Source organism: Cebus imitator, unplaced genomic scaffold (genome assembly GCF_001604975.1).
Source record: "Cebus imitator isolate Cc_AM_T3 unplaced genomic scaffold, Cebus_imitator-1.0 Scaffold159, whole genome shotgun sequence".
Lineage (NCBI taxonomy): Eukaryota > Metazoa > Chordata > Mammalia > Primates > Cebidae > Cebus > Cebus imitator.
In genome coordinates this window covers 413,584-438,838 of record NW_016107474.1, presented here as the reverse complement: position 1 = coordinate 438,838, position 25,255 = coordinate 413,584, and the positions used below count along the sequence as shown (strand labels likewise).

Below are 25,255 nucleotides of genomic sequence, written 5' to 3'. Positions count from 1 at the left end.
GGGTGGTGTGGGGCTCATGGATTCCCTACACACTACGTCTCCAGTGAGTTTCCCTAGTAGAAACTGTTTCACACATGGTGTCACCATACGTTGCTTGAGGGAGTTAAGCACATCCTATGTGACGGCACTGGGAGAGGATTGTGGAAATCTTTTATCTGATTTCCTTCAGACTTTGTTCATAGGCCTTTGACCTTTGCTGATTTTGCTTTGTATATTTTCACTGTAATAAATCTTAACGATGAGACCTCCTAGGGGATCGAGGAACCTGGGGGTGATCTTGGGGACCTCTAGGACCTCCTAGGAAAGGGGATCAAGGAACCTGGGGGTAGTCTTGGGGACCTCTGACATAAATGGTGGATCTAAATTTCATTTATTTGTTCTGTGCCAGAAACCAAGGGGGAGCACTTTACATGGAATTTTCCATGAACTACTCACCACAAGCCTCTGAGGTAGGCAAGTTCTCCCCATCCTTATCACCACTATTTTACAGATAAAGTAATTAAGATTAAGACAGTTTCAGCCTCTCACAGGAGGTAACCCCATAGAGCCTGATGGAAAATCCATGTGGCCTAACCCCCATTCCCACCATTCACCCCCTGGGCTCACCCACAGCGCCCAAACTGCCTGCAGAAAACACAGGAATGCTTTTGCGTATTTGTTTGACTTCCACTCAATGGGGTGAACATTTTAAGACTTTAATCTATTTTATCATGAGATGCTCCAGCAAAGCTCATTCAAGCTCCACCTCTTAATCTTGATAGTGAATTTGAGCCTTTGTTATAAGAAAGACCATTAAGATTTGGCAATAAGATCCTTCAAGGGTGATAAATATCCCTTTAAAGGCACTGCATATCCACAGACTAAATAACGCTGTCTTAAAAATGAAAGTCACACTTGGAGAACAGAAAGGTGGGTTATGAAAATGCAGATTAGAATGACTATTGGCTGAATTGAATCCGGCTCATCTTGTCATAAAGAAGTATAAGCTGGGGTAGGCCCTTTCTAAGTTGTGTCCAGGGGTACCACAGAATGCAGGAACTCGGCATCAGCGGGTTCATCATGGTTTATGATGTTTGCTATTTGAAGGCAGCAGTAAAAAATGCCAAGATGCTGTCATTTTCATGATCCCAGAACTGATCTGTGCTCTTCTGAAGATGAAGATCCCTGTAGGCCTGACATCCTTTCTCAACAATATTCCTCAAAGTGGGATACATATGCCCACTTGGGCATATGACATAATTTTAGGCAGTATACTCAGATGAACATTGTTAATGCTAATAATTATGTCTTGGCCAGGCACAGTGGTTTACCCCTATAATCCCAGCACTTTGGGAGAACAAGGTAGGTGGATCACCTGAGTCAGAAGTTCCAGAGCAGCCTGGCCAATATGTGAAACCCCATCTCTACTAAAAACACAAAAAAGTACCCAGGTGTGGTGGTGTGCACCTGCAGCCCTAGCTATGCAGGGGGCTGAGGCACAAGGCTTGCTTGAACCAGGTAGGTGAAGTGAGCAGAGATCTTACCACTGCACTCCAGCCTGAGTGATAAAGTGAGACTCCATCTCAAAAAATAAAAATAAAAAAATTATGTCTTAATGCTTACCTCCTATTTATAGTAAGCAATATTGATTTCCTATTTATGGTAATGATAGGAAATTTCCTTTCTAAATATATTTGCACAGAATAGTAAATTGATTTAAATAATAGTAAAGACTAAAGAGAATATGTTATGTATATATTTGAAAACGTATTCTCTCTCTCTTTATATATATATATATATATATATATATATATATATATATGTATGATTTAAGTTGAGTAAACACTGAAGTGGATAACTTGTCTCAAAAGGGTTGGATAGGAAAGACCTTTGGGGGTGCAAAAACTGACATGAGGGTAGATATCAGTCAGAACCAGAAAACAGTAAACACATTCTAAATTTAAGATCAATGTTTATCCAAGTGTGGTCTCTGGACCTGCAGCTTTCTGGAAACTTGTTAGAAACGCACATTCTCAGGCTCTACCTCAGCCCCACTGATTCACAAACTCTGGAGGTAAAACTCAGCAATCTGCCACTTCTTAAGCCTTCTGGATGATTCCATGCCTGCTCAGATTTCAGCACCACAGGGTGAAATGACTCATCAATCTTTCATTTAATCTAAAAAGGTGTGGTGGCTTACGCCTGTAACCCAACACTCTGAGAGGCCAAGGTGGGTGGATCACCTGAGGTCAGGGGTTCGAGACCAGCCTACCTAACAAAACCCTGTCTCTACTAAAAATACAAAAAAGTAGGGAGACTGAGGCAGGAGAATCACTTGAACCCAGGAGGCAAAGGTTGCAGTGAGCCAAAATCGTACCATGGCATTCCAGCCTGGGGGACAAGAGCAAAACTCCGTCTCAAAAAACAAAAACAAACAAAAAATGCAAAGTGAATCAACTTTCACATGCAAAGTTCATATTCACACTTAAGGCCCTGAAAATCCACATGAGAAGAATGCATTTCAAACATTTTACCAAATACATAGGACACATGCTGTGAGTGAATCATGGCAAATTCTGATGAGTGGGGCCTAAGTGATGAGGCTTTGCTACATAAAGGGACTCAAGGGTCTGGAGCCATTTTCTCCTGGGGGTGTTGGTAGCAGAGACTTCTTAGTGTGATCAGGACATATATTCACTTTATTGTCATAGACTGATGGAGCTGATGAGACTCTGGCTAAATATTAAATGTCTTTGATCTGCTGGACACAAGCATGCATATGGACTGATCATCACAGCAGGGCAGTTCCAGCCTCCTCCTGTGCATGAGCTGAGACCTGCAAAACTAGAGAAACTTCTGTCTGAAGAACAGGAGCAAGGAGGCCACTGATCAGGGCTGTGGATGGGCAGAGCATCTCCTCATAAACTGGGAGCATAGGACTGTACGCACCTACTGCCCCTGGCAGGTTAAATAACCAGCAGTGGAATTGAAAATGACTGAGCAAGGGTAAGGCCAGAAAGAGGAACGTTTTATCAAATCAAGAGCTACAGCAACTGAATTCACTTTCACCAGGAGGCACATCCTAGGAAATGTGCAGGGTGGGTACAATATTTGCAGCTTGGGATACGGTCCCTGCAGTTAAAATTGGGGTAGCTTTGGAGTTTAAATCCAGGTGCTACGTGACCTTACAAAGGAAGAATAGACTGACATTTATACAGAGCATTTCCTGTTAATGTCAGAAGGAGCATAAATTGGTTCCGGCTCTCTAGAGCTGCCACTGTCCAATGCGGCAGGCAACAGTCACATGCGCCTATTAAACCCCTGAAATGTGGTGAGTCCAAATTAAGAGTTGCTGTTAAGTGCAAAATGCACATGGATTTTAAAGACATGGTATGTAAAAAGAACATCAACTATTACAGTCACAATTTCTGTATTAGCTACATGCTGCGGTGATACTACCTGGATATACTGGGTTAAAGAAAACACATTACAATTAACGTCACCTGTTCCCACCTGTTCCTCTCTACTTCTTTTAATATAGGTATCCAAAAATTTCAACTATATATGTGGCTTTGATGACTCCAGAGCCGGCCTGAGCAAACTTATGAGCCAGTAGTAAATATGTTAGGCTTTGTGGGACAAGAGGCAAAATTAAGGATTTTATATAGCCATTATACAAGCATTTAAAACGCAACCACTTAAAAATGTAAAAACCATTTTAGCTTGCTAGTTATCCATACACAAGAGGTGGGCTCGATTTGGCTCTCAGATCAGAGTTTGCAGACCCCTGTTCCAGATCATGATATTGTGCAAAATCTCCAACGAACGTCCCCATGGACCCAGCAAGCTGACTTCTGTGGGGCCACGTGTGTGAGCAGACATTTATGGGGAAGACAAAGGGGCTGACCATGGCGAGGAGCTGGTCAGCTGCTAAGAGGGAAAGTACAACTGGATCCACCGTATGGGTGGCTGAAAAGTTCGTGTTCTTAACGACTATGCTTCACCAATGGAAGGCACCTCTATTTTTCTCGTTTCTCCTTTTTAGAGGAGGAATCTTTCTCATGGCTGTATGGCTATGTCAGATAGACCTGATCTCCTGCTTGGTCCTGAATAGATGCTCTTTGAGTAGACAGATAAAGGAAAGAAATGCCTGCACCTTTGGGGGCTTCCTTGTGGTGGTTGTGAAATCTCTCTCTTGCCTCTCTTTCAGTACAAAGGACCAAGGATTGACTATTGCTCAGCCAAATAAGGCAGACCCTTGCTTTTCATGCATAAGGCTCTGACCTTTAAATTCATTTGAAAGGTATGTCAGCCTATCTGATAAGAAGAAATGGATCTCACAGCCTCCAGTAGTTTGCCTTCAGTGCATCAAGAGTTAATCCTCTCATGTTGAGGGTTATTAATATAAAAAATACAAAGCAGTCATATCCTGTCTTTTCAAAGCAGATGAGCTGGCTAGCGCTATACTGAGAAAATAATTATTTATTAAAAATGAGATAGTCATGGGCCAGTGACTAACCTGATTGGGTTCAGAGATAATTCCCCACCCACAAGGTAAGTAATACATTTCTCGAGAAAGGTGTTTTGTTAAATACAAAATGCCAGTAGCATTATTATTCATCTGCTCTGGGCTCATATGTCGATCTTTTCACATTATAATGGCAACAACCGTGAAGAAACCCTCACTGTCGCCACACACTGTTTTCCCTCCCCAGAAGCTGCTATACTGTGGACTTGCACGGAGCTAGGGCTTCCTTTGGGCCCTGGTTCTGGCTTAAGTGTCCCCTGAGAATTCTAGACAAGGATGCAGTAGGCTGAAAACAGATTCCATGAAGTTACTAGGTTGACATTAGGCTATTCCCTGGACAGAAGGAAGAATAGAGGGGGAGGGAAGAGAATCATTTTCTATCTTCACTAACTGCACAATCAACTCAAAGCCGTTGAATAGTTAAGGGAGGTCCAGAAGGGATGCATTCAGACCACCTTTTCCAGACTCAGCATTTGACAATATAGTGAATTCATGGGGCTCAGAATCACACAGCAAAAGGCTGTTGGGTTCCTGAGTTGAGTTTAGACTTTGAAGTCAAGCAAACCTGGCTTGGAATGCACATGCCACAATTTGCTACCTATGCAGCTTTCATGGTGGCACTTTTCCCTAAGAGCTGAAGTTGGATGTCCCCATGAAAATGGCAGTGATAATTATTTTACAGGGTCATTGGAAGGATTAAAGAAGAAGCACATTAATGTCCTTGGCACATAGTAAGAAAGCGCTGCATAATTATTCATGGTATGAATACATTTGAAATCAGAAAACCCTGCATGTTCAGAATGTTTGGTTTTTAGCTAATTAGAGAAGGCTCTTGGGAGTCGGGTCTGAGTCCACTGGTCCCTCACATTGGCACTCCTTCTGTCTGCCATCTGGGAATGTTACCATAACACACTGACTCATTTCAGGGTAAACAGGTATAACTGTAAGAAGGCAATTTTGTGGCATATTTTTGCAGCTCACTCACATAACAGACATTGCTAATCCACGGCTGCAGTCCCATGATGTAGGCTGAATCCAACATCAGAGTCCTCCCCACACAGCCTCTTAAGCATCTGCTGCCAAATAATGGAAGCTGTCATCTGAATCAAAATCCGCCTATGTTCCTTGGTGCAGTTAAATTCAGATATTATTTCAGTGGTAGTCACCCAGCAGATGCTCAAGAAGGTCACTATCTCTGTATCCATTTATATTTCAGAATATACAGTTATTTGCACCAGGCTAACTGATCCAGATGCAAAAGCTTACCATAACATGGCAATGTTACTGAAACAATTTCATATTGTTGCTGTATTTTGTTTTGTTTCATTTTGTGCTGATAAATTGAAAAGAATGTAAGATTCATTTTTTTTTCCTTTGGCTGAGAATCTTGTACATGATTTGTAAATCTAATTATAGCTGTGGATAGTGACAGCCTATAAATATGTTTAATAGACTGTATTTTCTTATTTTCATCTGGGTTTTTGTAACCATGTTGGTAGAGCAACAATAAGGAGGATCAGAAGGAGGAAGGAGAGGGAGAGGAAGAAGGGATGAAAAGTTTCACCTAAGTGATAAGTACCTACTTGCTCTAAAACACTGAAAACTATGAAAAAGACGATGTATTAATTCGGGTTGAAAATCAAGCTTAGATATTGCAGAATTTACTTTCTAACTGGTTTCATGTTCATAATTAATGGTTAATATTCTGCCATTTATGAAGTATTAACATAAACAGTGGTTTAATGAGATTTCAGTAGGCCACTTGCAAGCACTCAATCAAATCTTATTTTCAATATGTGAAAAATGTCTCCTTGACTCTTAATGCATTTAGGGTCAACAGTAACATCTTCATACATAAAAGATTCCATTCTGCTTTTAAAGAAGAGGTAATTATAAGATAAGGGTCACACAGAAGGTCGAGGTTTTGTGTAACTTTTATTCTAATTAATTTATCATATGTGGGACTTTGCTTTGGCTTCCAAGTGTTGATCTTTTATAGCTACCACATTCCATGTGATAATGAGTTTTATTCCTTCAAAAGGTCATCCTTGATATAATTTCACTGTTAACAGCGGGAACCTGTGAGCAAGGGTTTACCTAGATGTGGTTGCTTCCTGAAAAGTCATCCCACAAAGTCTTGGGTCTGTTTTGCCCTTAGATGTCACTTAAAAACCAAATGGGCCAAGTCATTTGAACAAAAGGTGAAAAATTCCATTAAGCATGAGGAAGATTGTCCTCACAATCCTGGCCCCATGGAACAACGTGCAGCAGCAGAAATATTTGTATCTGAGAATGTGTTTTCTTTCTTCCTCTTGTATTTCATAAGTGAAATGACCTGGATGTTCCTGTTATTTCGTCATGTAATGATTTGGTGGTTGCTTCTCTTAGGGTACTGTGATCTGCAGCTGGGGTCCTCACCTCAGCCCCTTTGTTGTCAGAAAACCTCTGTGTTGTTGTTGGAGTTGATTCCTTTTGATGCTTCCCATTATTTGAAAGATTTTGGTCTTCCAAGCAAACTGTATTTATTAAGTAATTTATTATGTAATTTCCCAGGATCTCCCCACCCCCAGTGCTTAAAAAAAAATTAAAGCTATATAATTATCAAATAGATGCTTCTTAGATAATCAACCAAGCTGAGTTGCTGGGATTCTGGCTGAAAGCAGAGAAATGTGATGGTGACCTAGCCAAGGACAAGAGTGTGGTTTCAGTCGGGGTTTCCGAAATGCTAATAATTTACAAATCATCATCACTGACTGCAAAGAAGCACCTGGATTAACGCTTCTCAAAGGCCACTATGTATGCAAATCACCTGGAATCTTGTAAAAATGCAGATTCCTATTCAACAGGTCTGGCGTGCAGCCTGGGTGCTACATTTCTGACAAGGGCTCAGGTGATGCTGAAGGAGCTGGTCCACGGACCACACTTTGGGAAGCAGGGCCCTGAATAAAAAGGGACAGCAAACAGGAAACAGGGCCATACCTTCAGCTTGGTTTCAGCTCTGAGGAAGATCCGCCAAGCACTGCCTGTATATCAGGCCCATTAGAACACAAGGTACATTTTTATATGAAATATATTAACAGGACAGTTTTTCTTCCAATGACTTACTCCATATCTTGCCACATAAAAGTACTGTGCATTTCATACTAGAGCCAGGCTATGGCCAGGTTGCGATTATTTTCATGGTCATGGTAATATGCATGTGAGACTATTTTTACTGGCCTTCCTTTATGCCTAGAACAAGGCACTGGTCTATTTAACAAACATCTGTGTGTCAACATAGGTATAAAGTGCTAAAAGAAACAGACAGAGCCCATGCCATCATGGCATGTCAAGGTGAGAAGGCATCGAGCAAGTAAGAACACAAATTAATGTTATCATATACAAGATGAGTATTAAGAAAGAAGAGAGGACATCCTTACATGTTCTAAGTGCTCCCACCCCTCACCATTTACAAGCAAACAACACTGTCAATTTTCTTTTTCCTTTCACTGTATCACTCGCCATTTGTCCAGGAAAGGGTCGTTGTGCCAGGCACTATCTCCATCACATAGTGCAACAACACTGTTCACTGCCCAAGGGGACCCTGAGGAATGGCAGGAGAGAAAAGATACTAACCTCCATAATCCCTTCTCAAGAGTCAACACCAGGCGTGTCATAACAGAGTCTAGCACAGTACCTCTCATAGTACTGGCATTCACACACATAATTTTGAATGGATAAATGAACGGAATTATCAATAAGCGCCAAGCATCCTCCCTATAGTGTGAATCAGAAAAGGTGCAAGATAGTGGCTTTTATTATAAGCTTCACATGCAGACAGAATGGGTTATGGATCCCAGCCCTGCTACCATTCAGCTCTCAGAAACTTTGCTCCCTCGTCTGGGGAAAAAAAAAAAAAAAAAAAGTAGTAACAATAACATTTTTCTTGTAGGGCTGCTATAAGATAAAATGAGACATATCTATGAAATACTTACTCAAGGGCTAGGCAAAGGAAGAGTGTTCAGCAAATACGAATGTTGGTTACTCGAAACATTGTCTTTATTTTCCTAACGATTACTATGGAAGTGCCATCTGATAGGTCCTCAAAAGAGGTGAGGCATTTTGATGCATGGAAATGATGAGAAAGCTTCGGCAGAGAAAACAAATCTTTAAGAATCAGACTACTGCTTACACATTCAATAAATATGCCACTGGTTATTTGTGCTTGCCAGGGAATTAGGTGAAGATTAATTAATATTTATAAAGTATTTTGATATCCATGTAATATCTAGTAAGCAATTAGTTCTGTAACGCAGAGCCAAATCCTTTTACATACCAAACAATGTAAAACAAACCGAATACAGCTGTGTAAGAAGGAACGGAATTTCATTAACACATGCTGTAGGAAATATGTAGCTGGTTGGTTTGCCCCTCTTCCCCTTTCAGTAATTTTCTTGCTGATTTTCTCTATCTTCCAACTGCACTTTTCCACCCCTAACACCTGCAACCCCAGATCAAATTATTTCCTCTTGGGTAGCAGTGAAAACAGAAATGGGATAAAACTAAATGTAATACTGGCCCCTCCAGCCTGGAAGGTGTTTTAAGCCCAAGAGTGTGATAGGTTATACACTCCCTTAATGTGATCCACATGGAGAAGAACCCTGGGGCAGAAGGAGAGGGGATCAAAAGAAAATTAAGTCAAAATAAAAGATGTGTTCCTCCTTGACTTGTGCCTTCTCCATCTCTCCAGTCCACTCATGTACACATATTGTCAACACAGGATGACTTGACTCTGACCAAGAAAGGACTCTCTCACCTCCCTCTAGCCAGTTTCCCTGGAGCGCCCTTACTTCTGGACAATGTATTGCTTCATACCCATAAATTCTCTGTCTCCACTTTTTTTCTAAAGCCAGTTGCTCTAGCCTAAGGTATCCAATCCTGCGTTCAACTGTGGAAGTCTCTGGTCTATCAAACTTTATCTAAAAGGTTAGCACAGTTGTCCCTTGGAATCTGTGAGGGACCGGTCCCATGATTTTTCTCAAATACCCAAATTTCCTAAGTAAAATGGCATAGTATTTACATATAACCTATACATATCCTCCTGTATACTGTAAATTATTTCTAGATTACTTATAATACAATGTAAATGATATGAAAATAGTTGTACTGTATTTTTTATTTGCATTATTTTTATTGCTGTGTTATTTCATTTTTTTCCTTTCAATACATGTGTGTGGATATATTTATTTATTTTTAACTTTTAGATAGAATTTCGCTCTGTTGCCCAGGCTGAAGTGCAGTGGTGTGATCTCACTGCAACCTCTGCTTTCCAGGTTCAAGTGATTCTTGCACCTCAGACACCTGAATAGCTGGGATTAGCTGTGATTACAGGTGTCCGCCACCATGGCTGGCTCACTTTTCTATTTTTAGTAGAGATGGGGTTTCACCATCTTGGCCAGACTGGTCTCAAACTCCTGGCCTCAAGTCATCTGTTTGCCTCGGCCTCCCAAAGTGCTGGGATTACAGGTGTGAGCCACCACATCCGGCCCGAATATTTTTGATCCTGTGGATAAGAAGGGCTGACTGTGTATGAAACAGATGCAAAAGGAGTCTTCATGGCACAGGGAAGTGTTGAGGCCCAACCTCTTCTGGAACCCCTGCCTTCTCTTCCTAAACATAGCTCCAGAAGTGTTTCTGTGATGCTACTGAAAGTCTTGATCTGATGGAAATCTGTCTAATCAAATACAACAGAGCCTAAGTATCAGACTCAACCCATCCAGAAAGTGCTTCCTCTTTAACCTCTCATAATAGAATGACCAATTGTCTCTGTCCAGAACTGAGAGGTTTCCCAGAGTGTGAGACACTGCTCTGTTGAAAGTGGGACAGAACTGGGCAAACCAGGATGGTTGGTTACTCTACTCCTACTCTGCCTTGCAAGGTAGAGTATTCTAAATCCATCAGTGTGACAAATCAGTGAATGACCAGGCAATTCTGGCTCCATGTCACGGTCATACCACATTTTACCATTTTACATCATAAATCTCACTACTGTTTTCCCCTTACCATTATTGTTCTGCTCAAATAATCCAACTACTATTAGGCCTATTTCCATCAAGTAAAAAAGAACATTAATGCTAAAAATCTTTATGAAGCCATTTTAGGTCAGATTCTCCCCAGATAGTCCATGTCCTTCCTCAGTTTACCTATAATTATGACTGTTTATTGAGGTCAAAGAAGAAAGGGCTCAGACATTGCCCAGTAGGAAACCAGATTTGCTTCATCTACAGATTGACTATAGTATACAATATTCTTCTAAAAAGCGCTGGATCTACTCTTCTATCCACCCTCACTTACAGAGCCCAAGCCTCACATCATCACTGCACCATGAAATTCATCACACAGCACCTCCCCATCATTTGGTGAGGTTCTTTGTTCAGAACCTTTGGCTCCATCTCCCTCACTCTTTGAGTGGCAGACATTTGCTTCACCCCTCAATACCTTAAAGACTGTAGTTGCCTCCAGATCCAGTACTAAAGCCCTCTTGTGCCAAGCAATACATTATTATGCAAAATAGTAAAGGTGAAGACATCCTATTAGAAGGGAGTTCACACGATGTTTATGCCACTATCTATCTGCCTGGAAAATGACAAACCTAAACTTTACCCATTTCTAATAGTCAAACAACTACATTTTACTATATCAACAGTATTTAAAAATAAATAAATAAATAAATTAACACTATCAGAACAAAGCTGAGGCTGTGTTGCCTGAGTAAATATGGGCCAAATGTGTCCACTGATAGAAATAACCCCTATCTTATCATCAGGAAGACGGTAAGCAGAACATGCCAGGGGCTTGATGAATCCTTCCAAAGCCATCCATGTGGCATTTTCCTGTAATTAGCTCAATTGTGCATTCTTAGTGCCTTTCCCAAGTCCCCTGAGAGTTGACTATAGTCTTTCTCAGCTTCTCCAGCTGCTGAAACTTGAAAACCTGCCTCACCCTTCCTGTGGTCAATGTCTGCTAATACCACATTTTAATCACATTTAGATGTGTATGCTCCATATCTTTAAATTATCTGAGGAACCTGCCAAACTGTTCCACCAGCAAATCCGCTAAGTTACTTACAAATCAAAAAAGCTTATGGAACAAATTACCACATTCAGTAATTTACAGGCACTCTTCATTGTACGAAGCAATTTAAAATTACTGGAGCACTTCGCCTTCTCACCCCCTCCTTCCCCCACCCCACAGTAAGTGCTTCAATCTGGAAGTGATTGGGACTCTATTCCTGAGATGAGCAAGGTAATTTAACATTTTGGAGGACTTTTTATACATATGCATATAATAGAAACACCTATTTTAATACTGATTGGGATTCTGATCACGTGCAGCACTGAAAGATTTAAAATTACCAACATGTTTCAATTTCATCAATGCTTCAAGTTTGGGATTGAATTCGATATTGTATGTAGGAAACAAAAAAACACACAACCATTTTATGCCTCATCCCCACTCATTATTAAAATTAGATTTTCAACTTTGACAATTTAAGCACCTGCCATATAGAAACCATTACAGTTCTCAAGCAGCCTAACTTCATGAGAAAGCAACCCTCCGATTTCAAGTTTTCATTTGGCTCTTGTGTGGCTGTTTATCACAAAGTACTTCAGAATCAGAGTCATCTCTCCTTAGCACACAATGCGTCTTAAAAATATCTGTTAGGCTGGACATGGGGGCTCACGCCTGTAATCCCAGCACTTTAGGAGGCCAAGGCAGGTGGATCATGAGGTCAGGAGATCGAGACCATCCTGGCCGACACCGTGAAACCTGTCTCTACTAAAAAAAAAATACAAAAAATTAGTCCCAGCTATTCGGGAGGCTAAGGCAGGGTAATCACTTGAACCTGGGAGGCAGAGATTGCAGTGAGCCAACATCACACAACAGCACTCCAGCCTGGTGACAGATCGAGACCCTTTCTAAAAGACAATAAATAAATATATGTTAAGGCTGGGCACAATGGCTCATGCCTGTAATCCCAGCATTTTGGGAGGCTGAGGCGGGCAGATCGCCTGAGATCAAGAGTTCGAGACCAGCCTGGCCAACATGGTGAAACCCGATCTCTACCAAAAATACAGAAAGTTAGCCAGGCACGGTGGTGCATGCTTGTAATCCCAACTACTTGGAAGGCTAAGGCAGGAGAATCGCTTGAACCCAGGAGGCAGAGGTTGCAGTGAGCCGAGATCATGCCACTGTAGTCATTTCAGCCTGGGCAACACAGTGATACTCCATCTCAAAAAAAAAAAATTGTTAATATTGTGTAGATCTAAGAGGAAATAGGTCAAGAAGGTTTCAGTTCTCACTAGTCACTGAATTCAAAATTGGATGAAAACACTTTCAGCTAATGAGAAGTTTTTCTTTCATTTTGTTTTTTGAAGCATCAAGAAAAAGAATGAGATGCTTTGCTGCTAGAAAGTGAGGCATTATTTAAAAGATGGCACAATACAAAGTAGACTCCTAGCAGTTTCCTGGTGAATTCATATTGTGAAAACAAAGTTAGGGAGGGTGGCTGAGGAGGTGGGTGCACCTCACTGCTTTGGAAGGGCTAAGGTAAAACATGCCTATGCTGTCTGACCGTTTTCTTAAAATCATGGATAGAAAGCCCTTTGAAAAAGAAGAAAGTTCTTTGTTCTTGTTAATGTTTCTGGCTAAATTTTCAGTATTAAAGAGTTCAAGAAAACATAAAAGTGGAGAAAATCATATGAAAAACTTCTCTGTATCCATCACTCAACCTCAGTATTAAACTCAAGGCTACTCTTAGCTCATCTGAACACCCATCTAATCACCCCTTCCACAGATTGCCTTAAAGAAAATTCTAGATATCATATGATTTCATCTATAAATATTTCAAAGGTATCTATAAAAGACTGAAGCTCTTTTTTTAAACAGAAGCACAATGCATTATCATAACTGAACAAAAAGTAATGAGAATTTCTAAATATCAGCAAACATCTAGTCTTTGTTGTTATTCTAACTTCAAATTTTTTATTTATTTTTAAATCAGAATCCAAATTAGAACCAAAAATTAGGATTAATTGATACACCTCTTAAATGTTTTTCAATTCACGCAGACTCCTGTTCATATATATTTCTTTTGTTCTTGTAACATTGTGTTGAATCATTTGGATTGTTTTCACAGTGGAAGTTTGCAGATTGCATCCCTGTGGTATCATTTAACATGTTCACCTGTCCCACTATGTTTTCCATAAATAGATATATCTTGGAGGCTAGATCAGATTCAGGTGCAATATTTTTGGCTCAAACCAGGTGGTGTTGTGAACTTACTTTAGGAGATACAAATGTCTGGTGGTCTTTCTTTTCATTGATGGTTATTGCCTAGATACACTAATTTAGTAAGAATTACAAATTTATTATATTCTAATTCTGTCATTTTTTTCATCGCTTATTACCTAGAAAGAGAAACTCTCTTCCATCAACTAGTTAATTATCTCTACATGGAATTCTGAAAACAAAGGCAGGATAAGTGTTTATGTCTTTTTTTCTTTCAGTTTCTGAAATAATGAGATGGACTATCTAATCTTTGTAAGGTAACCTATAAATAATTTTGTTTCTCCCCTACCATTAAGACCTTGTGTGTTTAAAAAAAATTAATGTATTTAAATCCACTGAAATTACTTATTTTATTTTGAGGCTCAAATTGTCTCATCTTTGAGCTACTGATACTGGCTTCTTTAAATGACATGACTCTAATGACATCCCAGAGCCTCTCTGCTTTTTGGTATAACAAGATTTTACAGATTTTCCTCATTTACTTCCTGCCTTAAATATAACCTCAATCATTTTCTCAAGAAAGCTTTGTTTCTTTCGTTGGAAAATGATTACTAGTGACCGCAATCTATTTGCTAAGGAAGTTCATTGTGATTGGGTTAGTCACTGTTTCTAGGCCTTTTGAGTAGAAAGAGAACACACAAATTTTTAAGACAAAACACATAATAAATTCATATATATAAAATCCCACTTCCAATTCTCTAACATTTTAAATTAATCTCACTGGTCTTATATTTGTATCTTCTTCCTCCCATACTTCAATATTCTAATTCTCCAAATTAACATATACATTTATCTTTCAATACACACAATAATGAAAATAAATATACCAACACTATCTCCAAAAACAGTATTACTGAAAATACTTTAAGATTTCTCTTTGCAGTTGTTTATTTTTGTTTTTTGGTTTTCAATTGCCTTTAATGGATACAGTCAAATAACTGTTTTAAAATAACTAACGGTAGTTCCTCTCAAGTGCTTACGCCATTATCTGAGTACACATTTAGGATCAATTGTTTCTCTGACTTTTGAATTTTAGAATAGCCTTTTTATTTCATTTTGTTTTCAATTTTGTGAAACAATATTTTTTAAATGTGATTTTTTTCTTATCTCTTCAGTCTTATTTTATGCTTTTCACTTTCAGTAACTGTGTCAGATTATATATTCCAGTGATGGCCACAGCAATATTTTTTGCCATACATCCTCTTCCAGACCTTATCCTTTCCTCACTAGGAGGTAAAGTCTATCCCTGTCCCCTGCCCCTGCTGCCCCACCTTTCTTGAACCTGGGTGGGCCTTATAACCGCCAAGGAAAAATGAAATGTAGCAAAAGTGACACCATGTGGCTTCTGAGACTAAGTCATAAAAGGTAGTACAGCTTGTCCAGCCTCTCTCTCAGGAGAGGCATCTTTGGAGCCTCAGGCCAACTTGTAAAATGTACAGCTACCTGTAAGAGACCACAGAGAGATGTCAAGGCAGCCCTAGCAGTTTCAGCCCCAGCCCCCAGAGGTTTGTCCTTCCGTTCCATACCCAGGTCTGTGAGTGAGCACACTTCCAGATAACTCAAGCCACAGCCACGGACTACAAGCCAATCTATCCTGTAATAAGCACTCAATACCCATAGTCATCACTCAGGAAGACCCTTTCACTTCTGCAGGTGGGAACAAAGTCAGTGAGGAACATGGTTCCCTTTGCCATACATTCTTATACCACTGGAGACACAGTCCCCGGAATAGGAAGCATACATGGTCCGAACGGAACGTACACTCCTTCAAGCCCTTGTTCTTCCCTCATCCTGAAACCATTTCCTTTCACCTGCCCCCTTGCCTCTCTAAATCCTACACATCATTTGAGATTCAGAGCAGGTATTAATTTTTAGCGGAACCCTCTATGACCATCCCAAACTCCCCAACAGGGTCATAGTCCTTTGTTGTTTAAGTTCAGGGAATATTATTCTCCTTCAAGTCACTGGATCATGTTTGTAGTTGAGACATCTATAAGTAGGGTTATTTGAGAGAGTCTTTCTTCCCTTCCAGTCAGCAAGCTCCATGACCGTCTGTGCTCACTTGTAAGCCTAGCATCCAACCCTAGGCTTGACTGGTCAAGGCTCTAACCAATTGTGGAAGGAGGGAATGTGGATAGGGCAGGTCTTCCCTTGCATCTAGAAGCAGACTTGTAAGGCCTCATAGAGCTCACCCTAAGGCTGAATTCCCCAAGGTGCATGGGCCAACTTCAACCTCGAATCGTCTCCTCATTAGTATAAATTTTAAAAATAGCCTTATGCCAATAATATAAAGGCAATTTCCTCTCGGAAAGGATACTTACTCATTTGCTTTAAACAGTCATTAATGTTCCAAATTTCCCCTGAGAATTTCCTGTCAATGATCCTACAGGGATTTAAAAGTAAAACCAGAAAAATAATGATGTGGGGAAAATGTCAGATGAGAACTGTGAATGCATTACAGACCTTCAGCTAGTATTGTTGCCGCTGAAGTTCAAAGATTAAGTAGTCATCAGTCTGCAACCTTCCATAGGAGCCCATCCCTCTGACAGCAGCTGGTCTCCAGCTTTCCAATAATGAGCATTTCTGCTGTAACTGGTGGCCTCATCTAATGAGGAGATCATTGTTAAAAGTCACCAGGCTTACCCCTCATTGGTAGAGGCAGGTCCCATAGACTTACTGGGACAGACTCCACCAGAGAAAGGGCAGGCACATTCATATGAATGAAAATAATCTACCCCATTTCTTGCAGTCACACCCTGGCAGTTATACTCCAGTAAAAAATGGAATATTTACATTCGGGGCCACATCTATGAAATCCAGGGCATAAATGTATAATCTTTAATAAAGAAGGTCTCTTCAGGCCCACATTCTTAGGATGGTTAGTGTGAGTCTCACATTTACATCAAGAATGCTTTGAGGTAGGAACTCTGTGTATGTCCCTCACTTCTACAGCCTTAGTGCCTATCTCAGACCTGTCATGTAGCAGACAACCAGTAAAAATGAGTTCTATGAATAAATGAATGCTTTCTTTCCACAGCCCGGGCTCTGGGAATAACTGCAGTACAGTTCCAGAAGCAGGACGCCTATGTTCAAATCATGCCTCCACCATTAACTAATTATAAGATCTTGGGGAGATTACTTAAATTTTCTGTGCCTCAGTTTCCTTATCTGTAAAATGAACACAAATTAGTTCCTACCCCAAAGGGTTGTAAGGATTAAATGTGCTAATATCCATGAAGCATTTAGAACAGTGTCTGAGGAATTATCAGGGCACCAGGGCAGAACATACATGCTCTTCCTGTTTTTTTATGACCACCATCGTGAACGTGTACTGAATACCCAATGTGTGTCAGTCCTGTGCTTGGTGCTCTCCATACGCTATTGACGATTTCAACTCCTTTGTGGCAGTACTGTCATTTTAAAGAGGAGCAGTATAAACAAATCAGTGATATTCCCAACAGTATCTCATTTAATCATCCCCACTTCCCCACATCCCAGATATCCTTATCCCTGTTTTAAAGTGTTCATGCAAGTGACATGTGTAGGGTACAGCCAGGATCACTCCTGGCCCCTCTGACCTCTGTGTTCTCCTCTTCTGCTGCTGCTGTTTGTCTGAATCACTTCTTAGCTCCTTTTTAACACTAGCAAGTTGCTCCACCTAGGACCCCAGCATCCATCTAACCCTCGTTCTGCTCTACTTTTGCTATTCCCACTGCATGTATCACCTTCTAAAATACTGTGGGACTCACTTATTTATTAGTTGTCTCTTCTGCTAGAATGTCAGTTCTACAAGCATAAGGATCTTTTCCCTTTTTATTCACTGATATATTCCACGTGCCTAAAAACTGCCTAGAACAGCATAGGCATTCAATAAATTTTGAAGAAGAAAGGAGAAAGGATGGACTTGCCTCCCTCCCCTTGAGTGTTCTCCAGTCCCTGACCAGTGGAATCTCCTCTTGGGTAACTCTGCCACCATTCATGCAGGTGTCTTAATTTCCTCTGTCTCCCAGGCTGCCCTCCTGAAATACAGTGTAGCTAGAGGTAGGGAAAGGGAGTGGGTGGCTCAGAAGTCAGGGAAGTCTCCTTCCCAGTAGGTCCAAGCCTGGGACAAAAGAGTTGGAGGAACAGTGGGACAGGCAGCTTAGAAGCTTCCTGCATAATAAAAGAGAGAGGGCTTCACGACTCTGTAGCACATTCCTTTCTCATAGTAATTGCAGCATTTGTTAATTTCGGAATCAGCATTTGATACTAGAATCTGTGTCACTATCCCTGGCTGGTGGCTGAAAAGGTTCAATACGTCCGTAAGCTGGAAAGTTACTTGAAATATGCCTTCACGCTTAGCAGGATAAAATATGTTATCCGATTAATTTAGATCAATTAATTGATTGTTTTTGTAATTACCAGATTACTCACCTAGCAATCAGAAGATTACTTTGTGGTAATAAAAACACCCAAAACAATGAAATTTATCCAATCTCTATGTCGAATGCCCATTTTTTTCTCTCTCTCATAAAACTCAATCTTACGTTTTTTAGAATTGAATAAATAGAAGCAATCACACATGCCAGACGATTTTGCTAAAAGAATGTCCACACAATCTTCAACAGCACCTCCTGGCAAAGTAGCAGTTTATGATGGCTCATCCTCAAAAAAGCACTCAGAGGGGAGCAGGTTCTGTCATTGAAAATGTTTTATAAATGCATAACTCATTTTAACTTTAGCTATGTTTTCTTCTTTTTTCAAAGTTATGACACCATTAACAGCAGACTGGTGTTTATATGCACACATATGAATATGCAAATGCAATGCCAGACAGAAAGGCATGTACAGAGAGTTGCCCTAGGTGACTCACATGCTGCTGAGAGATGTCCGTGGCCAGCGCCATCACTGCCTTTTTTTTTTTTTTTTTTTTTTTTTTAAAATGCCCCATTTCCATAGCTATGAAGCCAAAGGTACAGTGGACCTTTTGAGCACCTCTAAAAGGTAAACGTTGGCTATCTTATTGCAGTGACAACAATAACTTTAAATGAAATGTGAAATCCTTTTGCTCCCCCACCCCTCTATAAAACTCCTACCCATCAAAACTCCTGACTTAAGGTGATCCGCCCGCCTCGGCCTCCCAAAGAGCTCCCCCAAATGGTATTCCCGTTTGTACACACTCATATAACTTTTTCTTTTATGAAAATATTCACTTCACTTCCTAGTCATATTTTCTGGTTTCTGTGGGTAGCTCAATGACCACACTTAGGGTTCTTTCATATTTTTGTTTGTTCTGCCCTCTTTCTGTCAGCATCTTTTAAACATTGGAACGAAGTGGTCTTTTTTGTCTTTTACTCCTTTGTTTGAATGTCAGCTTCACAACTTATTAGCTATGTGACCTCAGCCAGGAAACTTAAACTTCCAGAGACTCGAATTATTCACCTATGTAACAGAAACAGTGTTAGCAAATGCATAGCAGGGTAGTGGTGTACTTAAAAAGGGAGACTAGATGTAAATCTCCCGGTGTAATTAGTCTTCCTAAAATACATACACACATACATACACACATAACCGTACAGGTATGTGTGAATACAAACATTCATATATAAACATGTGCATTGTGCATATAGTCATGTATGTGTGCATGCAAATATGTGCATACATCCACAACTCTATACATGTGTATACTGTGCATTTCTATATAAATGTATGAGTGTATACATACATGTATATGCACGCATTTATAACTATAGGTGTGTGCACACAAACATGTATGCATGCATTTATGTATAAACAGATATATATATATATATATATGTATAGATATATTCATGCATGTGTGCATGCTTTTATATATAACTATATGTGGTTTTTTGTTTGTGTTTTGAGATAGAGTTTCACTCTGTAGCCCAGACTGAAGTGCAATGATATGATAGCAGCTCACAGCAACCTCCACCTACCAGGTTCAAGAGATTCTCCCATCTCAGCCTCCTGAGTAGCTGGGACTACAGGTGTGCACCACCACGCTGGGCTAATTTTTTGTATTTTTTAGTAGATACAGTGTTTCACCATGTTGGCCAGGCTGGTCTTGAACTCCTGACCTCAGGTGATCTGCCCACCTCGACTTCCCAAACTGCTGGGGTTACAGGTGTGAGCCACTGCACCCAGCCTGTGTTTGTATGTATATACTAAAGTATGCATGTGCACATTTAAGTGTAACTATATATTTCTACATATTTAAGTGTAACTATATATTTCTCCTCCTTGGAGGTAACTGGAGCCTAGAGTGTATACTCCACTGGGTTACTGTACAGTCAATGGATTCAGCAGAAAACATTCCTAAAGATAGTGAGCATGCTGAGCTAAGAAGAGCTACTCATTAATGTACAGAACCATATAGATGGGTGGACCCGTATGGCCACTGGGTATAGGGCTGGATAGGAGCTTATGAGAGAAAACCTTCTCCAAGCCCAGAGACATAGTCAGAAAAAGGAAGGGTACCTGCAGTGGCAGTGGTGAAGAGTGGGTGGAGAGAAGTGAAAGGAGCATCAAGACAAACTACAGAATGGGACTTCAGGGTTCTCTGTGTTGCAAAACTTAGCTACGATCTGACCAATGGACTTGGTTGATTTCTAAAGACCTCACAACTGCATGGTGGCTTAGATATCTCCTCCTAAGAGATATCTCCCTCTCCTAAGGGAGACCCTGATTGAAGTCTCCCTTTTTCTCTCTCCTTTAGGCCATGTTTTCTGCCGACTCCTGAATGTCCTTAAAGTCTTGGTATCAAGCATCACATTATCCTTTCGTTGCATCCTGTGCCGAGTTTGAGCTTCAGGAGTGCAGAGATGAGATGATAAGTTATTCCCCGCCAAGTTTCCAGCAGATGTTTGCTGGCAGGTGATAGTGATGATGGTGGTGATGGTGATGATCAAACTTCTAAACCCTTACAAATGGACTACAGCCATCAATACAATTTTTCATAGCTTCACTTTTGAACTTCATCTTCTATTATCTCTCCACCTCACTCAATCGAGACCTCCTTCAGCTTCCACAGACACACCAGGCACTCTCCACCCTCAGGATTTTTATAGGAACTATTTCCTTGGCCTGGCACCTCTTTCATTCCTTTGCCTCTTTAAAGACTTAGCTCAAATGTTGATGCCTCAGTGAGGCCTTCTCCACCCACCCGATGGAAGTTACAGCTGTTCCTCCCCAGTTGTATCCTCCTTGATTTCTGCATTGCCTTTGCCATCTTGACGCTCAAAACTAACACACATTTTACTTGTTCTCCTCTCTCTTCTCCCCTGGAATATAAGCTCCTTCAGATTAGGGACTTTTGTCTGTGTGTCCACTGCTGTATCACAAGTACCTGAAACATACTGGTACTCGATAAATATTTACCGAATGAATTCAGATGGTAATGAATAACTGCTGATACAAATAAGAAGACAGTGGGAAAAACAAGGATATACCTGTTTTAAAGGCTGAAGTGGGTTATGCTTCCATGAGGGGCTCCTTGTGTGTAGGTAGGAGACAGGCTGACCCTGAGATCCCTGGGGGAGCTGGCCTTGGGACACCTTAGCTTGCATGCAAGGCTGATCTTCCACACACGCTTCCCTTCACCATAATTGAGCCTGTTTTTGGCAACAATGCTCCAGACCCAGGCTTCCAAGTGTCTATGTACTGCCACATACTTTGTAATACGTTTCTTTTTATTCTGAAACAAAACACGGTTATGTATTTTATCAGTCCTAAACACGTGTCTTGCATTCAGAAAGAACAGCATTTTCCTTTTCCCCAACAATCGTCTGTGGTGTTAAACTGCCTATAATTAAATTAAAAGCATCCATGAACTATCTGGAATATAATGCATTGAACAAACCTCAAATTATTGTAATTAAAGCTGTTGAGACCTCAGAGTATAATGGGTGGGCAACAAATAGTGCCCAGAAAAGTGATAGCCTACCATCAGGGGCACTGCTCTTCACGGTAGAGGACCCATATAACAGAGCCCTGTGGAGACTGGAAAAGGAAAGAAGCTGCAAATGAAGCAGCATCCAAGAGCATTTCGATACAGAAAATTTCAAGTCATCACTATTCCCATGGGATCTCCTTTTGAGATGAGTTGGCTCTAATGAAAGCAGCTCGTTTCTGGAAATGGAAATAATATCTCCCATATAGGGAGTGTTTTCCACGTTCCAGGCATTGTTCTGAGCACTTGATACATAACTACCAGCTCATCCAGTCCCCACAACCACCTCAGAATTGTGTACCACTGTCTCCATCATGCAGATGGATAAACTGAAGCACAGAGCGAGAGGCAAGTCGACTGTCTCTGTTCCTGTGACTAGTGATGGGTGGAGCTGGGAGGCTGATGTCCAGACTCTGCCCTCGGTCAGGGTCTCTGCCCCTTACTGCACTCTGCTCCCAAGATCATTCTGCATTGCTGTTCTGACTCCCTGCAGACCTGTCTGCTAACCATGCGGTACCTTCTAAGTACCCCACTGTGCATTCACATGGGTCATGAAGGGTGCCTTCAGGTGAGCCTAGGGTATAAAGGACAAGAAACGAAATGAATGAGAAGATATTTATTAAATAAACTCTCTGGGCCAATATTAAGGATAGAAAAAAATACCAAAGTGTTTTACCTACTGTCACACACCACTCAACACTTTTGACACCAAGTATAGGTGGGTCCCCCCCCCTCCACATCTCAAGCAATTCTTCAGTGGACACCAGCAGGTGATGTTCTGATTCAATTCAATAATATCTACCGGGAGACAAGGTCTGGTCTCACAGGTCCCCCAAGACTGTCCCCTACTTCAGATGCCAGTCACAAGGCCCAGGTTGTGGCCTGTGCTTCTGGCTGATCCAGTATAATTAGAGTTCCCACAACCCCCTCTTCGAGTTCCATTCATTTGGTACAGTGGCTCACAGAAGTGCTCAGGAAAGCACTTTGGTTATGTTTACCCATTTATTATGAAGAATATTACAAAGAGTATAGATGAACAGTCACATGAAGAGATGCACAGGGCAAGGTATGTGGAAAGGTGCGCTGAGCTTCCATGCCGTCTCTGGGCACAACACCCTTCCAGAATCTCCATGGGTTTAGCAATCTGGGAGCCCTTTAACCCCTGTCCTTTGCGGTTATCATGGAGGCTTTGTTACATAGGCACGATTGATTGTATCACTGACCATCGGTGATCAACTCAATCTTAAACCCCTCTTCCCTCCCTGGAGGTGGGTGGGTGCTAAAAGTCCCAGTCTTCTAAAAACACATGGTTGATTCCCCTGGAAACCAGCCCATATCCTGGGGCTATCCAGCAGCCCACCACAAGTCAACTCATCAGAGAAAAAGATGCTCCTATCACCCAAGAAATACCAAGGGATTTAGGAGCTCTGTGTCAGATGCTCCTGTCACTCAGGAAATTACGAAGTTTTATATGCTGTGTGCCAGGAACTGGAGTCAAAGGCTAAATATTAGAACTAGGGACAGAGCAAATATATATTTATTATTATATCACGATATCACAGCCGGGCACTTTGGCATATCCATTATTAAACTATAAAACCCTCAGGGTCAAGAGTGTTTTGTGCATTTAGACCCCACAGCCCAGCACAGCAGCCAGTATTTGAATTGGAACTCAAGTATGTGCTGAAAAGATGGGTCTCTATAATGGTATTGTTTTATGAGGTAGGTAAGGTTATCCCTATTGCATGGATGATAAAGCTGACTCAGAGACGGCAAGAGACTTGTTAAAGGTCCCACAATCAACTGAGGCAGAGCTAATATTTGAAACTAGGACTGACTGAACTTCAAAATCTATGTTTTCTCCAAAGTGGTGAAGGAACTAAAGGTCATCGAGATGGAGGCAGCCTCAGGCAGTTTAAACTCAAAAGTTTGGTTTTAGTTTCTCTCAGTGCTGAAGGCTTGAAAGCCTGAGCCTCACAGGCTCTAGAAGGTAAGAGACAGACACGGAAAGTCCGGCCCCAGCAGTCTGGGGTCTGTCTGGCCAAAGACACACAGTGAGGGGCTGCAAGCAGGGTCCAGGAAGACACTACCTTTTCGAAGCCTTTTATCTTAACCCCAGGTAGCTCAGAGCACTATCTACAGAAAAGCAGTCTGCACTTAAAAGGAGCCGGCCAGCTAATTCCACTTCTGAGCCCTTTGATGCAAAGAAGAGTCTACATCAGTCAATAAGGTTTTAACGTCTGCATCTTGAGAGGCATGCAACACTCCACTGGATGCAAGGGTTAAAAACAAGGTGCAGCAGCTGCAGGGACACTGCAGTTCTGATCCCAAGAGGAGCACAGGTGCAGCTCTGAAGCCCTGTACCCAACAGCATTACCCATCCCCTCCCCAAGGATGACACCCTTATTTTTCTATTGTCCAGAGCCTTTAACTCATAGTTTTCCTGCCTGGATAATGTCTCGCCCAATTCCAATTTCACAATCTACTCTGGAAACATCAACTGGACACCTGAATTTCGAACTTACTTCAGCACACATTTACCTTCGCTTTGTTTTGTTTCTTTCAGTGTGAAAGGCTTAAAAGCCTGGGCCTCATAGGTTTATGAAGCCCTTCAGAACTAAAAATGCCCCAAACCATCAATGTGTGCTTCCAAGACAGAGAGACCTACATCTTCTCAGGAAACCTAGTAGAGTCTGCACGTCACCATTGCAAGATCTGGAGCAAATCACTTTGTCTTCCGTAACCAGAAAGGACCCTTCTTTAAGATGGGGGATGATAAACAGCTACCTTTAAAAGGGTTGCATCATTGACTCACTCTTTCATTGATTTAACTCACAGACTAAAAAGGTTAACAGGTCCCCCTTATGTTTTGAAGTCTATCTTTTCCCACCTCCTCAGAAGCTTTATGCCATCGTCAATCCTTTCCATCTGACCCTCTGTGTCTCAAATGAATACTTATAAGAAAGTATCTCCTATAGGAAGGAGGGGAGGAAAGGGGTGGGGAGGGGAGGGGAGGGAAGGGAAGGGAAGGGAAGGGAAAAAAGAAAGGAAAAAAAAAAAAGCCTTTGTTTTCTCTACATCCACCTCCAACTACTTCACTATCTGTCTCCTTTTTAGCAGCCAAACTTCTTAAAAGATGTGTCTATAACTGTTATCTCCATTTCTTCCCCTCCCATCTGGTTTCTTCCACCAACACAACCTGTGTAAAATTAACACCCTCCATGTCACTTAGACCCAGTGAAGAACTTCCAGCATTCTCTTTCAGCTTTCAGTTTCACTCTTCTCCTGTCTTCTTACTGAAGCACCCTCTCTGCTTGCCTTCCCTGCACCTCTACCACCTCACCTGGCTCTCCTCCTACCTTTGTGGCTGCTCCCTCCACAGGCTCATTTTTAGGCTCCTCCGCCTCAGCTGGACACTGACATTGGAACTCCTCAAGGCTTACTGCTGACCACTCATTTCTTTCTTT

At 41.2% G+C, this 25,255-nt stretch overlaps 1 protein-coding gene across 3 annotated transcripts in view; it reads right to left on the bottom strand.

Moving 5' to 3' along the window:
- Positions 1-25,255, bottom strand: part of CDH13 (cadherin 13) — a 1,196,315-nt gene that overhangs the window by 988,800 nt on the left and 182,260 nt on the right. The gene's annotated exons all lie outside the window — the stretch shown is intronic.